The 18,482-nt window shown below is 37.4% G+C and overlaps 1 protein-coding gene across 2 annotated transcripts in view; it reads right to left on the bottom strand.

Moving 5' to 3' along the window:
- Positions 1–18,482, bottom strand: part of CDH8 (cadherin 8) — a gene marked incomplete at both ends in the record, with an annotated part of 366,396 nt that overhangs the window by 274,731 nt on the left and 73,183 nt on the right. The gene's annotated exons all lie outside the window — the stretch shown is intronic.

Genomic DNA, 18,482 nt, shown 5'->3' with positions numbered 1-18,482 from the left:
ATACTTTTACAAAATCAATGGTATTAAACGTGTGGTCCTGGGATTTGTGCTGAAAACACACACACACACACACACACACACACACACAACTATTCAATAACTGGATTAACACACATACACACATTTAATCGAAAACTGGATTAGAAGGGAGATGTTATAAAATATAATGAAAAAGTACAAAACATCTCCATGACATATTAATTTAGAAGAAAGCACTGGAATTTATTGGAGATAATGCTAACAAACAAAAAGTAAAGCATTATTAAGAAAAAAATGCAATTCAGAGGTTTGGATTTATGTGCTCCAAAAATATATTTGGGGTATGTGTATGTGCTTCCCCAAATAGTCTCCACTTTTTATGCTCTGGGGAAAAATAAACCTGGAGTCATTTGAATTTTGATATATACAGTGTCCTTGAATGTCATGCCATGTTTATGTAACGACTTAGAGTGATCAGGATTAGGATACAACAGTACGTTCCGGGTGATGAAAATCGGGTCCCAACTTATTTTCTGGGACCTACTACTAATTTTTTTAACTGTTATTGAATGCATTGTTCTAAACCCTGGGGATTTAACAATGAATAAGTCAGAGATACTCCCTGCTCTCAGTGGCATACATCCTATTGGACATGATGGCTTGATTTGAAATCTACAAAAGAAAGCAACAGCAGTTATGAAATATCACCAGCTGTTAGGAAATAAGATCCCAGTGCGTACCTGTATTATCTGGGGAATCTTGTTAAAATGCAGATTTTGATTCAGCAGGTCTATCATGCGGTCTGAGGTTCTGCATTTCTAAAAAGCCCCCAGGAGACACTGATGTTGTGATCTAGGGAGCCCAGGGGACCCACTTTGAATAACAAGGCAGAATCCGTTCTTTGGAAGGTGAAAATGATGAGCAATTACTCTTATAAGAAATAAGTTACATTTACTAAGGTGGTTGTTGTCTTCTTTCTTATTCATAATAATCCTGAGAGTGAGACCTCCTCATCTCTGTTTGAAATAAACAGCAACATAGACAAAGAGAAATTGAATCTAAAGAGAAATTTGAATCCAGGTCCAAAGCTCTTTCTCTTTGCAATCAACCGCACTGTATACCAAACTAAGAGGATCAATATTAGTTGAACAGTTTCAAGAAATCAGAATAAATACAGAGGACAGAGAGGATAATGAGGATAATGAAAGTGACGAAAGCAGAGGATAATGAGAAAAGTGACAAGAGAAGAGGCTGAAATCGTAGGCGGTGGTATTATGTTTGTGGGCATCTTATAGATACATAAAGGATATTAGACTTTTGCCCAAAGGAGTTCGGATAAATTAATGAAGGATTTAGATCAGGACAATAACATATCCAGGCACGTATTTTTAAAATATCACTCACACTGCAATGTGGAAAATTGAAAGAGTGTGATCTTGAACTCAGAAATTTTTAGATATCAAATTTTAAAAAATACGTGGTGAGGGGCTTCCCTGGTGGCGCAGTGGTTGAGAGTCCGCCTGCCGATGCAGGGGACACGGGTTCGTGCCCCAGTGCGGGAAGATCCCACATGCCGCGGAGCGGCTGGGCCTGTGAGCCATGGCCGCTGAGCCTGCGCGTCCGGAGCCTGTGCTCCGCAACGGGAGAGGCCACAACAGTGAGAGGCCCGCGTACCGCAAAAAAAAAAAAAAACAAAAAAAAAAAACATGGTGAAATAAATCAGGCAAGCAAGGATGGAAATGTGGCTTAGGGTGGTAACAGGAAAAAGGCATGATGAAATTTAAGAAATATTTATTGGGAGAAAATATCAGTGGGGGTATTAATTAATGCTCCATGCCCGGGTTTTTTGTTTTATTTCTTTTGCAACTTTTACATGTGGCAAAAAGGACAGAGTTCCAGTACATCTTCTCCTCCTTTAAGATCTCATACGGTCTAGCATATTTTGCATTAGCTCTGTGTTTCCCAAAGAGAGATACACAAATTAATTTTAAGTGGTACAGAGAGGACAATTTTAAATTGTGCTGATTCATTTTTCTCTGAATGGAGAGGGCAACTAACACATTAAAACCTGTGATTGTAAAGATAATACCGCTTAACTCAAGGCAGAAATCATCTACCGTACTTAGATTGGATCAGTGGCAGATGCGTGTTTGGATGGTGCTGGCATACAGCACAAAATAAGAAGATAACACCTGAATGAGTGAAGCTGCCTCAGCTCACACTTTCCAGAAGCACTGAGTGGTGCCCAGACTGAGCCAAAGCCAAACAGGCTTTGTGTTTAGTATTCTCAATATCTAGAACACTGAGTTCCTGCCTCGTGGACACCCCAGGCACGCCAGTGGAGGTGGGAGCAACATGGTTCAGAAAGAGAGTTTAGAAGGGAAATTACAGGATATATCTGGGAATCTGAACAAACTCCCAGCTATCCTTCAAGCCCTCACTCACAGCTTACTGCAAAAGGCTTCCTTGATCTGCTGAGTAAGTGGTAACTCCGTTCTAGTTAGTATAAACTGAGGGATAAAAACAAGGGAAAACTTAATATTAGAATTCAGGAAGAACACTATACTCTTTTCTATCTTATCAGTTAAGGATATGGGCTGTGGATCACCTATGTGTGATTTGGTGCATATGCTATTTATTTAATCTTAAAATCATTTACTTCTCTCTATGGCAATTATTCAGATGGAAAAATATGATGTCAAATAATGGAACTCTGAGAGGTAAATATCTGGTATATACCAATTCATCAGTGGAAGCTGCAGCTATTATTATTTCATTATGGGTACCAGGACTCTTTCCCTCCTCCCAAATGGATCTGAACTCCTGACTGCATGCCACTCATCTCTGTATCCTTGGCAGTGAGCACACGACTTAGTGTATTGTTGGTATTCAAGACATGCTTGTAGAATTATCGGATGATCACAAGCACTAAAATCACCAGAGAATTTAAGTCTGCTTGTCACCTGAAGCTTTTCAAGGATAAAAATGTGAGCTTCAGCTTCTCGGGCAATAATTGCAACCTCGAGACGTGACTCCTAAGTTAGATCCCATTCCAAGTCCAAAGTAAGCAGTCCAGACAGAAAACTGCTGAAAAGATTGTCTGCAGGAAATATTTTTAATTTGTTAACACTAATATCAACTAACCAGTCATGTTTTGCATTAAAACCCACAGCCACAGGGAATGCCACCCTTACATCAGAGGGGAGGAGATGATGACATATAGATTGAGCATTAGATGACATTGTTGATGAAAATTCACCAACACCCTGCAGGCTAACCCTGGAAGAGTCAGAAGTGGAGCAGTTGCAGTCTACATGCTTTAAAAAACACAATAAATGTCAAAGTAGGATACAGCTATCCTGTTTTGAATGCATCAATAAGCTTTAAGACATTTATGTATGGACATAACTAGAAAAATACAGTCGTCATATTATTTCATATGAATCATGCTACACATTTTTATTAAATTTCCATTAGGCCCAAATACAGCTTTATGTAGACAAATTCTGAATGGAGGGATTTAGAAGTGATGAATGGCAGTGGTATATAATTGAAAATATGTATCGAGAACTGTTCCTGCAGCATGAAGAATGGAAATATACATTTAAATGTCCTCACCTCTTTCCCCATCCTGACCACGAACTCATACTTGTATACCTTTGATGGGAGAGGAAGGAAGTAACCTCATATTTCTTAGACATGGATATAATTTTCCTTCTACATCCTTATCCATTTTTCTCTTTGGTTCTATTATTAATATTTGTTGAGCATCTAGAATACATCAGACATTTTACTATGAACTAAAGACACATAAATAAATAAGACACATGTGTGCTCCTCTAATGGACTCTATTTTCCTTGAGAAAAAAAAATGCATGCGGTATAGCATCATAGATATATTTTTAGTCTGTACAGGAGACAGTGGAGAAAATGCATCATGTTCTTTAGAGGAGGCGGGTGTCTATGACAGATTCACATAGTCATGATACGTGAAAGCTGGATCTTAAGAGGATGAGACAGTAGGTGTTGTGAAGATTCATAGCACAAGATCTGGAATCAGACTTCCTGAGTTCAAATCCTAGACCCACCACATACTACGTGCATCCTTCAGAAATCTACATAACCTCTTAGTGACTCAGTGTCTTTATCTCTAAAATGGGGGTAATAGTAAGAATCATCCATAGGTATAAAAATTAAATAAGCTAAATATATATATAAAGGTCTTAAAACAGTGTCCATTACATTGTAAATACTTAAAGTATGTTTAAGTATTTACACACTTTTTAAGTATTTACATACATGTTTAAGTATTTAAATACTTAAGTATTTACATACATGCTCTCATTTTTTATGTTTCCCTTGAAAGAGAAGAAAATGTCATTTCAGAAATAATGAGAATCACAGAGTTATGAGGCATTCAGGTAAACAGATACAGAGTGCTAGAAATGAAAATAATAACAATCAACATGTATCGAACATTTAACACTGTCAAATACTATGCTGTATTTCTGCTGCTTAATTTAATCCTCGCATCGAAGGCTAGTCGATAAAGATGGCCAAAATATCACTGGCTTTCTAACAAGATGGAAAAACACTAGATTTGTCACAATCCCTTCAGAGAGATGATGTATGTGGCTGGAAAGAGTAATATGAGAAGTTACTTGAAGTGGGAACCTGACCTCCCTCCCAAAGAGGCATGTTAAAAATGGATTATCACTCTACCCCGTATCTAAGGGAGCTAGGTCTAGTTCATCAGAAGGCTTTTGTCTTGCTGAGTGGGATATGAGTATGGAGATCCAGAGCTTAACTGCTCAGAGCAGAAGAGACAAATCTGAGGACTGCCACCAGGGGTCCTACTTTTCTGAGCATTTGCAATGTCCTGCTCTGGCTCTAAATAAATATTGAATTAAAAATTCATTTAAGGAACCCATTAAGTCAGACAGAGAAAGACAAATGTCATATGGTATCGCTCACATGTAGAATCTAAAAAATGGTACAAAGGAACCTATTTACAAAACAAATAGACTCACAGATGTAGAAAACAAGCTTATGGTTATCAAGGTGGGGATAAATTGGGAGATTGGAATTGACATATACACACTACTATACATAACATAGGTAACTAATAAGAACCTACTGTATAGCACAAGAAACTCTACTCAGTACTCTGTAATGAACCATATGGGAATAGAATCTAAAAAAGAGTGGAAATATGTATATGTATAACTGATTCACTTTGCTGTACAGCACAAACACAACATTGTAAATCAACTATACTCCAATAAAAATTTAATTAAAAAAAGAACACATTACGAACTTCAGGGTTGTCTAATTCCATAGCCCTTATTCTTAACTGCTAGACAATATTCTTTTTATTACATTATTGTATTATCTTGAAGCGGTTTTAAAATTTGGATGCAAACCGAAAGCACGAATCTCTGGGGGATTTTGTAAAATACCAATGCCCAGGTACCATTTCCTTAAATTCTGAATTCATAGATTGAGGCGGGACTCAGGAATTGGTATTTTTTATAGCCTCTCAGGTAATTTTAATGTTTACTTGGATTGAAAACCACTGTTATGCTGCTCCTGTGTGGAACATAGCTTTTCCAAGCCTAATTAGTGGGTGATTTCCCACTAATGCAATCGGATTTTTTAACCAGCATACGTACACACATGAAACTTTAAAGCATGGTTCTGGGCTCATAGTCCGCAAAGACTGGGAGATGAAGAACAGGAAGAGGCTGTTTATGATGACATGTTTTGTGCCACGGAAAGGAGCTTGGATTTGATCTTGAAGACAGAAGGAAACAACTGAAGGACACTAGGGAATGCTCAGATGCGTGTTTTAGAAAGAATCAAACTGATCAATTTGAGATACAGTTCGATTGACAGATGATGTGTCTTACAGTGGACACCAGTGACCAAAGAAACAATCTTTCTGTTTACTATCTGTTACTTCCATATCCCCAACCCCATACACACACCTTTTCTCAAACCCTGAAAAAGTGGCATAAGCCAGAGGTGAAAGTGAACAGCAGACAAATGATAGTCAAATTTTTCACAGAGTGAAAAAATTACAGCATTTCAGTGTGAAGAGGTGCCCATGGTGTCATCTATTTTCAAAACTTTGCTAATGATAGAGCTTTATTTACAATGTCTGTAAAGGGACCTAGATATCTTCTCCCAACTAATCAAGCTTTAGGTATAACCTGCAATTCCTAGGAAGTGAACTGCTCCCCCCGCTAAAGAAAAACCTTCTCTGGGCATTATCTGAACCCAGGAGTCCTGAGTCAGAGGCTGAACATCTAATTGTGTTTCCTTCTTTTATCAAGGGCACACCAGTTCCTAATTGCTTTCTTTATTTCTATTTATATTTTTAGCCTGCAGAAGTGCTAGGAGGATTAATTATAGCAGTTAATGTTTCCATTTCAAAGGAGATGGTACTCTATAAGTACTAAATATTATTAAATTTAATGGAATTAAATTCCTTTAAAATAGACTAATGGCACAATTCAGTATTTCATTGGTGTCCTGGAAAATTACAACACCTCATGTTGAGTCATCGAGATAAAGTAATGGAGATTTTTTAAAAATTCCCCCAATCATATATAAAATGATTTCATTCAGTATATATTTCACCACTTCCTAATGAAGCCCAGATCTATGTAATACATCAGTGGCTGTAGACGAGTTGATAAGGAGCGAATTAATTACTCAGTTATCCCAAATGACACTTATTTTACAATATACATGAATTCCATGTTCTTACCAGTCATTTGGAACTGCAATAGTTCATTCAGGGAGAAGAATACCATAAAATTGGAAGTAACCATTCCTTGCAGTTAGATATTAATGAGGAGCCCCGCCCCACTCCCACTCCTGCTGGCATGTCTCTCTGACTGAAGGAGATATATATGCCTGTTTTTTTTTTCCTCTGCATAATACATAATCAGAGGCCCTGTTCTTTGGCCACATCTCTGCAATATGCAAATATACCTCCTAAATGTTAGTGTTAGTAAATCATTCGTACCAGGAATAATGTTAAAATGTAAGGTAATAGCAAACAGTTAAGCTGGGAACAGAAACATGACACACATCCATCTGGTAACCTCTTTGAAAATCACAGGTAAGCAAAATCACTCAAATGTCCAAAGATCATTATCTCCATGGGGTTTTCCTTCCCAATGGGTTTTTGTAGAAAAGAGGCAGTACTGAATTGAGGTTAACATGCAGTAGACTGCTTGTGTTTTCAGCTCTAATAAAATCTGTATACTGCATGACCTTCAGCAATTTGCTCCTCTGAAACCGACATGAGGCTAGTTCATATCTCCTGGCATTGTTTGTGAAAACTGAATGAGATAATACATGTAAAATATTTAGCATTGTGCCAGCTATTTAGTAAGCATTTAATAAATAATAGTCATTATACTATTACATGCAGTTGTACTGTATAAACATTTCTTTCTGTCACTCAGAAAGAAGAAAGCCAAGAAGATGAAGAACTCAACAAAGCCCTCATGTAGGATGAGGCACTAATCCCTTCTTCAGATTCTGAGTTTCTCAATCCCTAGAGGTGATGCTATTTGTCAAATACTGAACACTCTTTAGAACTGTGCTTCAATACGCTGTTGGTACTGAAGCCAGAAAATTGAAGAGGTATGAAAAGATGCTTCCACTTATCATAACAATTCAACTTGTTCCCAATAAGAATTAAGGCACAGGGCTTCCCTGGTGGTGCAGTGGTTGGGAATTCGCCTGCCAGTGCAGGGGACACGGGTTAGAGCCCTGGTCCGGGAGGATCCCACATGCCATGGAACAACTAAGCCCATGCACCACAGCTGCTGAGCCTGCACTCTAGAGCCCGCGAGCCACAACTATTGAAGCCCACACGCCTAGAGCCTGTGCTCCTCAACAAGAGAAGCCACTGCAACGAGAAGCCCACGCACCGCATCGAAGAGTAGCCCCTGTTCGCCGCAACGAGAGAAAGCCCACACGCAGCAACAAAGACCCAGTGCAGCCAAAAATAAATAAATTAAATAAACTAAAGAATTAAGGCACAGATTTCAATTCAGGGAATATCTGCAAACAAAATATGGCTTTCCTACCTAAAGGAGAAAAAGTTTTCGGGGAAAAGTTTATTACCACCTAATCTTTCTGATTAGGTGATCTATTATGGTATAGATTTGTAGAAACAATTCTAAATTCAAATAAACTATATTTGGAGATGGGGAATCATTATTTTTCCTCCTTTGCAGATTTTATTCTGACAGCTAAGGTTAATTTGTGCCATCATTGGGAAAATTTTCATCAGGTAACTTTTACTCTGATGTTTGAAGAATACAGCTACTTATTTCATAACATGACATAATTTATTAGCATTCCAGTTAAAAACATAATTTATCTATAACCTTCAAGTTTATTATTTATATTATACCTTCCTAGTAGCTAATAAATCATTGGTAATTGACTTTAATACCAAAAAGCTAAATACTAAGCCCTTCCATAATGCGAAAATGATGGGCTATGCAAACAGATCTGCCTCTCCTGCTACTTATAAAGTTAGAGAAAAAGGCTAAAGGTTTAGCAATTTGGAGAAAGATGTGAAATAACATTGTAAGTAACTGTAACTAACTGAATATCTGTCATTTTCAGGAACATAAGTGTCACGTTGCATAAATAAGAAGCTGAGACTCCAAGAGTTTTAAGAAACTTGTGCAAGAGAACACTGACTTCAAATGATGGGACAGGGATTCAAACCTGAAATGTCTGGCTCATAAAACATCCTCCTCCTCCCAACACTTCTCTTGCAACCCCCATAAAAGAGGTGAACTCCCTTGCTTAGCATAGCTCTTTATTTATTCATCAATTTTACCACATCACAAATAATAAACATCAAAGAGATACTAAAAGTCAGTCCTTGAGTTATATTTCTTGGATAGTTCATAGATTTCTGTTACATAAATGAAGAACATATTAAAAATAATAAATCTACCCTTTATCTCCTTTTCCATCTTTCTTATGTCAAATGGTGAACATCAACATAAATGAGTCACCACAGGATCGGATCTTACTGTGCTCCTTGCCCCATCTAATATTTATTTGCACATTAAAGATCTCATTACTAGCCTGAATTGGTTTCTGAATATGTGTGCTCTTCACCAGGGCCAGAGTTTCCAGCCTTGTTGGGGAGAGCTATGCTAATGGGTTGTTTTATCTTCCAAAAAAAAAAAAAAAAAGGCCCAGAACAGAGGCTGTTGGAATCCCTAATGTCTCTCTGGGTCTGATGTAACCACGGCTGATTCAACAGCAACTTCTTGGCAAGAAGATGCCATACAGAACACCCCAAGTGATGCCCTCTTCCCTGTCTTTTATATCTTTCAAGAATTACAAATTTAAGTTTTTAGGAGTCTCAGATCTTAAGGACAAGAGAAACACATGCATAATAATGATAATAAAAATGGTAATAATGATAAACTAATAGTGAGAAAATGTTGGCAAATCAGGGAGTCACAAGCGAGCATATTCATCTTGTACCGTTTGAAAGGCCCATAGAACTCCATCAGGTTAAACTTGACAAAGAAAAATACACAGTAATTTTACAGTAATGCAACACTGTTTTCCAAGAGTTATAACATAATCCATAAGAAAAATAAGCGATTGAGGCCGACTGCATTTATCTTTGGTTCTCATTTTATTCATGAGCAGCCTTAAAAGACAGTCTTGGTTGTATGGTGAAATTTCCAGAGAAATGCGGCCAACACCTTTGATTATTTTCTTTTTCCTTTTTGGGAAGTTAAGATTTCTTCAAAGCACTCTTCAAAGAGCTCCTGCTTTGACTCCAAATGATTTTCATTAAAATAAAGGTAACAGCAAGTAAAACAAAGAGTCATATTCTCCTTGACACACTTTCTTTTTCTTCATGTCCAAAACATTTCACTTTCCAGGCTTATAATCTTCCTCTCCTCCACAGATGCACCCTCCTTTTCCAGAACTCAGAAGGCTTGGAGTTCCCTCCTGAAGTCCTGTCCTCAATCTTCTCTCTCTATTTACACACTCTACTTAGGGGAGCTCATCCTATCTTCTGCATTTATTTCAATGGCAATAGCCTCAAAATGTGCATGTTCTGTGAAAGACCTGCCTCTAGACCCCAGACTCATATGCCCAACATTGTGCTTGACAGTCCCACATACATACTCCCAAGAAATCTCAGTGTCACCATGACCCAAGCAAAACCCTCAATCCCTTGAACTCTCCTTTACCCACAATCCGCTCCTCATTTCAGGAAGTAGCAACACCATCTACCCAATTGTTCAAAGGAAAAACCTAGAAGTCCTCCTGGTGCCCTCTCTTCTCATAAGTCCTACATCCAAATGAAGTGTTGCCACATCCTCTAAACAATATCCCTAAACTGTCCTGTTTCCTCATCTCCACTGTTACCCACATCCTCAGACCAGTGAAATATCATCCCTTGATTGGCCCACATAAGGGTCACCTAAATGGTCTCCCCTCTTCCACTTTTATCTCCCTAAAACCCTATCTACATATCATTGCCTGAGTGATTATTTTCAATATATATATATTTCAAAATATGTATATAAAACATGTTGTTGTCCCTAGTTTAAAACTCTTCAATACTCACCCAACACATTTAGAACACATTTAGAAAATAAGCTAAACACCTTATCTCAATCCATGAGAACCTATTAACTGACCTTGATCTTACACTCCAACTTGATCTCATAATACTGTACTCCTAGCTCACCACTCCTCAGCCACCCTACATTACTTTCTGAACCCTACAAGTTCATCTTGTTCCCTGCTGAAGGCATTTGCACTAATTCCTCTTTTCTATCCATGGATGGATACTTCTTGTCATTCACATCTTAGCTTTAAAAAAAAATTGCTAATTCAGAAAAGATTTTCCAGACAAACCAAACTAGTTACCTAGTCATTCTACATTACGTGACTGTTTCATCTTATTTTCTTACTCTCCAATCTCAAATAGTAGAACGTGAGCTTCATGAGAGTAGACAATTTACCTATCTAGCTAGTTTGTACGTTGGTGGCTGGGAGAGTGTCTCACCAATATAAAGTGCTGTGTAATAGACTGCTGAATAAAAGAACAAATGAATGGAGACAAACACAGTGGTAGTAAAATGGATTTCCATCGTCTAGACTGTAGACACTTGAGAGAGATAAAATTTGGAGGATGCCTACTGTCCTCTAGATTAGCTTGGGATGCAGAATAGCTGTTTGCAGCTCAGTTTCATGCCAAGATGGTACTGAGCTTTTGACAGAGTGGCCATTCTACTCTTAGTCAAAACCTAGCTGCATACATTGACCAAATAATCCCTCACTACATCTGGGTGAGAACTGGATTTATTCAGATATATAAGACACTCAACAGAAGTGTGTTGAATGACTGTTTATTCTATTTTCCATGTACTGTTTGTTTGAAAAGTATAAATATACTTGAGACATAACCCCTTTTCTCAGCTCTCATAATTTAATGGGAGTAGTAAAACAATAAATAGAAAGTGAAATTATATTATGGAGCCCAGAGGCTGACCACAGAAGAGTCCTTTTGTATAAGTGAATGCCTCATCTCATTCTCGAAGCAACATAGGGTTAAGTGAGAACCAAGAAAAATGGAATCAGGGTTAGTGTCAACCAAAGAAGAGAGGTAAGTTACCAAAGCCTGTGGAGGAAAAATCTAAATAGAGAGAGGTAGACACAGGACTTACACAGCATAGCATAATGGTAAAGAGTAGATGCTCTAAGATCAGGCGGAACTGGATTTGCATTCCCAGTTTACCCTATACATATATATGTATACACGTGAGCCTCTTTGGGGAAGTTACTTATTTTCTCCTTCTATAGATGAGAACAATGAAGGCTTTGAGAACATTGCTCATTCCCTCAGAGGAGCGGTGTGAGGTTGGAATGAGACAATAATAAGTGGAAAGCATGTAATGCCACATTCCCTAGCACTTGAGTGGCCGGTAAGTGTTTGCAACACTCAACTGAAAGGCATAGAGCAACAAGAAATGAGTTGAATGTTGATTAGCACAGAATCTATAATTCTTGCTAGCTTTGGACTAAGATACTTGTAACACAAAAATAAACCTCTACTCTAAGAGTTCTCAGTCGTTTCTTCCTAAACACTGCTGGAGGAGGTGCCACTGTCCATTTGATGCTCAGTATAGCAGTTTGAATATTGCCTTATTGGCTGTGTCACCTTTTCCAAATTATTTAAGCTTTCACTCCTCCTTTTAAAACAGGAATAACGTTGCTGTCTGATTGATTAAGTTTTTCTGAAGACTTAATGAATCAGATGTATGTAAAGCACGTATAGTTTAAAAGATACTGATATCTACGTATTCACAATCAATAGAAGCAATGTTCCAGGTATGGTTCTGATTTCCTCATATCCTAGACAAGGCTTCTCCAATTTAAAGAGTCTGTCAATAATATAAAAACAGAAATGAAAATGTTTATATATATATATATGTGTGTGTATATATATATATATACACACACACACATACACACACACATAATTAAAGTCCTACCAATGTTAAAAGAAAGACAAAAGAAAACATGGTCCAAAACCTAAGAAAATAGGTTCAAAGAAAAGCAAGCTTATCAGATTTATTGCAGTGGAGGACTAGATACTGTGATCCATTAGGAAGAAAATTTGGCTTTTGAGTTTCACAATCTGGGTCTGAACTGAGGTTTTATTCCTATGAGCTATGTGATATTAGCACATGCTTAAGCTCTCCGAGCCTCCTTTAAATGTTTTTTAAAGAAGACATGAAAATACCCACTGTTCAAGATGGTTGTGAAGATTAACTACAATAGTACATGAGAAACGTGCTCTATCTTTTTAACAGAATGTGCATCTAGATGGTCACAAAGTCTGTTTCTCCACTAGAATTACTATCACTGCCCAGAGAGGGGTGGTAGGTGGCATGATGCTCACACCTCAATCAGTCCTGCCAAAAAGTCAATTTCATTTTGAACCTAGATGCATGATAAAAAAACAGGGATTCAAGTTTATCCATGCGGATATGTCACCACCCTTACCCCTAAAGCTTACCTAAACTCATAAGTGATGTGAATCTCTGGGAGCATCCTTACTCAAAGGTCAGCTGTGAAGGCTAAGTTTATTTAAGAGTTAAGAGCAGAAACTTGAAGAGGAATAATACCTTCTGTAGGAATTCCAAGCTCAGGGAGTCATCGGCAAAGACTGAGAGATTAGCTTCAAGGAAAATAGCTATTCCAAGACACTGAGGAGAAATTAGAAACAACCAGCTGGTGTGAATCAAGAGAAATATGTTGCGAAAAGGTGGTGGAGCCAGCTGCTTACAGAGAACTAGACTTTCTAACGGCTTTCTCAGGCATGGTGATTTTTTATGTGTGTATGTGGGGGGGGGGGGTTCATTATTTCCTATTTTTTTTTTAAATCCTTTGGAAAACTGTACAATGAATGGCTGTAAAATGTGAAAAGAAACGTGGCTGAATTAAAGGATGTTTTGTGATGTCCCTTCATTTTAATAAATCACAGGCAGTATGGATTTTAACATCTTCAAAATCAGAGTACCTGTTAAAGGACTCTGAAAGAATTGGAGTCCACAGCCCTACTTTAAAGCTTCCACCACCCACTGTGAATCCCTAAGATCCCACGTGTACACACACACACACACACACACACGCGCACACGGAATCTGAATCATCCTCGTGCACTAAGACCTGCTCCAATGTTGTGGAGATTACAAGGCTTTCTAGCTAGTGGTACTTTTGCTTCTTAAGATTTATCCAAAAAATGAACAGCCGCACAAAATGTCTGAACAAGACTGGAAACTCTTCTTTTTCTTTTTTTTTTTAACATCTTTATTGCAGTATAATTGCTTTACAATGGTGTTTTAGTTTCTGCTCTTTAACAAAGTGAATTAGCTGTACGTATACATATATCCCCATATCCCCTCCCTCTTGTGTCTCCCTCCCACCCTCCTTATTCCACCCAGCTAGGTGGACACAAAGAACCTAGCTAATCTCCCAGTGCTATGCAGCTGCTTCCGACTAGCTATTTATTTTACATTTGATAGTGTATACATGTCCATGCCACTCTCTCCCTTCGTCCCAGCTTTCCCTTCCCCCTCCCTGGGTCCTTAAGTCCATTTTCTAGGTCTGCATCCCTATTCCTGTCCTGCCCCTAGGTTCTTCAGAACTTTTGTGTTGTTTTTAGATTCCATATATGTGTTAGCATACGGTATTTTTCTCTTTCTGAATTACTTCATTCTGTATGACAAACTCTAGGTCCATCCACCTCACTACAAATAACTCGATTTCATTTCTTTTTATGGCTGAGTAATATTCCATTGTATATACGTGCCACATCTTCTTTATCCATTCTTCTGTCGATGGACATTTACGTTGCTTCCATGTCCTGGATAATGTAAATAGAGCTGCAATGAACATTGTGATACATGACTCTTTTTGAATTATGGATTTCTCAGTGTATATGCCCAGTAGTGGGATTGCTAGGTCGTATGGTAGTTCTATTTTTAGTTTTTTAAGGAACCTCCATACAGTTCTCCATAGTGGCTGTATCAATTTACATATCCACCAACAGTGCAAGAGGGTTCCCTCTTCTCCACACCCTCTCCAGCATTTATTGTTTGTAGATTTTTTGATGATGGCCATTCTGACCGGTGTGAGGTGATAACCTCATTGTAGTTTTGAGTTGCATTTCTCTAATGATTAGTGATACTGAGCATCTTTTCATGTGTTTGCTGGCAATCTGTATATCTTCTTTGGAGAAATGCTATTTAGGTTTTCTCCCCATCTTTGGATTGGGTTGTTTGTTTTTTTTGATATTTAACTGCATGAGCTGCTTGTATATTTTGGAGATTAATCCTTTGTCAGTTACTTCGTTTGCAAATATTTTCTCCCATTCTGAGGGTTGTCTTTTCATCTCATTTATGGTTTCCTTTGCTGTGCAAAAGCTTTTAAGTTTCATTAAGTCCCATTTGTTTATTTTTGTTTTTATTTCCATTTCTCTAGGAGTTGGGTCAAAAAGGATCTTGCTGTGATTTATGACATAGACTGTTCTACCTATGTTTTTCTGTAAGAGTTTTATAGTGTCTGGCCTTACACTTAGGTCTTTAATCCATTTTGAGTTTATTTTTGTGTATGGTGTTAGGGAGTGCTCTAATTTCATTCTTTTACATGTAACTGTCCAGTTTTCCCATCACCACTTACTGAAGAGCCTGTCTTTTTTCCAATGTATATTCTTGCCTCCTTTATCAAAGATAAGGTAGCCATATGTGCGTGGGTTTATCTCTGGGCTTTCTATCCTGTTCCATTGAACTAGATTTCTGTTTTTATGCCAGTACCAAACTATCTTGATTACTGTAGCTTTGTAGTATAGTCTGAAGTCTGAGAGCCTGATTCCTCCAGCTCCATTTTTCGTTCTCAACATTGCTTTGGCTATTCAGGGTCTTTTCTATTTCCATACAAATTGTGAAATTTTTTGCTCTACTTCTGTGAAAAATGCAAGTGGTAGTTTGATAGGGATTGCACTGAATCTGTAGATTGCTTGTACTATAGTCATTTTCACAATGTTGATTCTTCCAATGCAAAAACATGGTATATCTCTCCATCTCTTTGTATCAACTTTAATTTCCTTCATCAGTGTCTTACAGTTTTCTGCATATAGGTCTTTTTTTTCCTTAGGTAGGTTTATTCCTAGGTATTTTATTCTTTTTGTTGCAATGGTAAGTGGGAGTGTTTCCTAAATTTCTCTTTCAGATTTTTCATCATTAGTGTATAGAAATGCAAGAGATTTCTGTGCATTCATTTTGTATCCTGCTACTTTACCAAATTCATTGATTGGCTCTCGTAGTTTTCTGGTAGCATCTTTAGGATTCTCTATGTATAGTATCATGTCATCTGCAAACAGTGACAGTTTTACTTTTTCTTTTCCGATTTGGATTCCTTTTATTTCTTTTTCTTCTCTGATTACTGTGGCTAAAACTTTCAAAACTATGTTGAATAATAATACAGGTGAGAGTGGGCAACCCTGTCTTGTTCCTGATCTTAGTGGAAATGCTTTCAGTTTCTCACCATTAAGAAACACGTTGCCTGTGAGTTTGTCATATATGGCCTTTATTATGTTGAGGTAAGTTCCCTCTATGCCTACTTTCTGGAGGGATTTTATCATAAACGGGTGTTGAATTTTTGTTGAAAGGTTTTTCTGCACCTATTGAGATGATCATATGGTTTTTCTCCTTCAATTTGTTAATATGGTGTATCACGTTGATTGATTTGCATATTTTGAAGAATCCTTGCATTCTTGGGATAAACGCCACTTGATCATGGTGTAGGATCCTTTTAATGTGCTGTTAGATTCTGTTTGCTACTATTTTGTTGAGGATTTTTGCATCTATGTTCATCAGTGATATAGGCCTGTAGTTTTCTTTTTTTGTGACATCCTTGTCTGGCTTTGGTATCAGGGTGATGGTGGCCTTGTAGAAAGAGTTTGGGAGTGTTCCTCCCTCTGCTATGTTTTCGAAGAGTTTGAGAAGGATAGGTGTTAGCTCTTCTCTAAATGTTTGATAGAATTCTCCTGTGAAGCCATCTGGTCCTGGACTTTTGTTTGTTGGAAGATTTTTAATCACAGTTTCAATTTCAGTGCTTGTGATTGGTCTGTTTATATTTTCTATTTCTTCCTGGTTCAGTCTCGGAAGGTTGTGCTTTTCTAAGAATTTGTCCATTTCTTCCAGGTTGTCCATTTTATTGGCATGTAGTTGCTTGTAGTAATCTCTCATGATCTTTTGTATTTCTGCAGTGTCAGTTGTTACTCCTCCTTTTTCATTTCTAATTCTGTTGATTTGAGTCTTCTCCCTTTTTTTCTCTATGAGTCTGGCTAATAGTTTATGAATTTTGTTTATGTTCTCAAAGAACCAAATCTTTGCTATCATTTCATTTCTTTTTCATTTATTTCTGATATAATCTTTATGATTTCTTTCCTTCTGCTAACTTTGGGGGTTTTTTGTTCTTTCTCTAATTGTTTTAGGTGCAAGGTGTTGTTGTTTATTTGAGATGTTTCTTGTTTCTTGAGGTAGGATTGTATTGCTATAAATTTCCCTCTTAGAACTGCTTTGCTGCACCCCATAGGTTTTGCGTCATCGTGTTTTCATTGCCATTTGCTTCTAGGTATTTTTTGATTTCCTCTTTGATTTCTTCAGTGATCTCTTGGTTATTTAGTAGCATATTATTTAGCCTCCATGTGTTTGCATTTTTTACAGATTTTTTCCTGTAATTAATATCTAGTCTCATAGTGTTGTGGTTAGAAAAGATACTTGAATCAACTTCAGTTTTCTTAAATTTACCAAGGCTTGATTTTTGACCCATGATATGATCTATCCTAGAGATTGTTCCATGAGCACTTGAGAAGGAAGTGTATTCTGTTGTTTTTGGATTGAATGTTCTATAAATACCAACTAAGTCCATCTTATTTAATGTATCACTTAAAGCTTATGTTTCCTTATTTATTTTCATTTTGGATGATTCGTCCATTGGTGAAAGTGGGGTGTTTAAGGCCCCTACTCTGAATGTGTTACTGTCGATTTCCCCTTTTATGCCTGTTAGCATTTGCCTTATGTATTGAGGTGCTCCTATGTTGGTGCATAAATATTTACAATTGTTATATCTTCTTGGATTTATCTCTTGATCATTATGTAGTGTCCTCCTTTGTCTCTTGCATTAGTCTTTATTTTAAAGTCTATTTTGTCTGATATGAGAATTGCTACTCCAGATTTCTTTTGAATTCCATTTGCATGGAATATCTTTTTCCATCCCCTTACTTTCAGTCTGTATGTGTCTCTAGGTCTGAAGTGGGTCTCTTGTAGACAGCATATATATGGGTCTTGTTTTTGTATCCATTCAGCCAGTCTATGTCTTTTGGATGGAGCATTTAATCCATTTATGTTTAAGGTAGTTATTGATATGTATGTTACTATTACCATTTTCTTAATTGTTTTTGGTTTGTTATTGTAGGTCTTTTCCTTCTCTTGTGTTTCCTGCCTAGGGAAGTTCCTTTAGCATTTGTTGTAAAGCTGGTTTGGTGGTACTGAATTGTATTAGCCTTTGCTTGTCTGTAAAGGTTTTAATTTCTCCATCATACCTGGAATGACATCCTTGCTGGGTACAGTAATCTTGGTTGTAGGTTTTTCCCTTTCATCACTTTAAATATTTCCTGCCACACCCTTCTGGCTTGCAGAGTTTCTGCTGAAGTATCAGCTGTTAACCTTATGGGTGTTCCCTTGTATGTTATTTGCTGATTTTCCCTTGCTGCTTTTAATAATTTTTCCTTGTCTTTAATTTTTGATGATTTGATTAATATGTGTCTTGGTGTGTTTCTCCTTGGATTTATCCTGGATGGGACTCTTTGTGCTTCCTGGACTTGATTATTTCCTATCCCATGTTAGGGAAGT

Source organism: Leucopleurus acutus, assembly GCF_964270905.1.
Source record: "Leucopleurus acutus genome assembly, chromosome: 20".
NCBI classification, from domain to species: Eukaryota; Metazoa; Chordata; class Mammalia; order Artiodactyla; family Delphinidae; genus Leucopleurus; species Leucopleurus acutus.
Note: the sequence above shows the minus strand (reverse complement) of the source record. Positions and strands in the feature narration are given on the sequence as shown.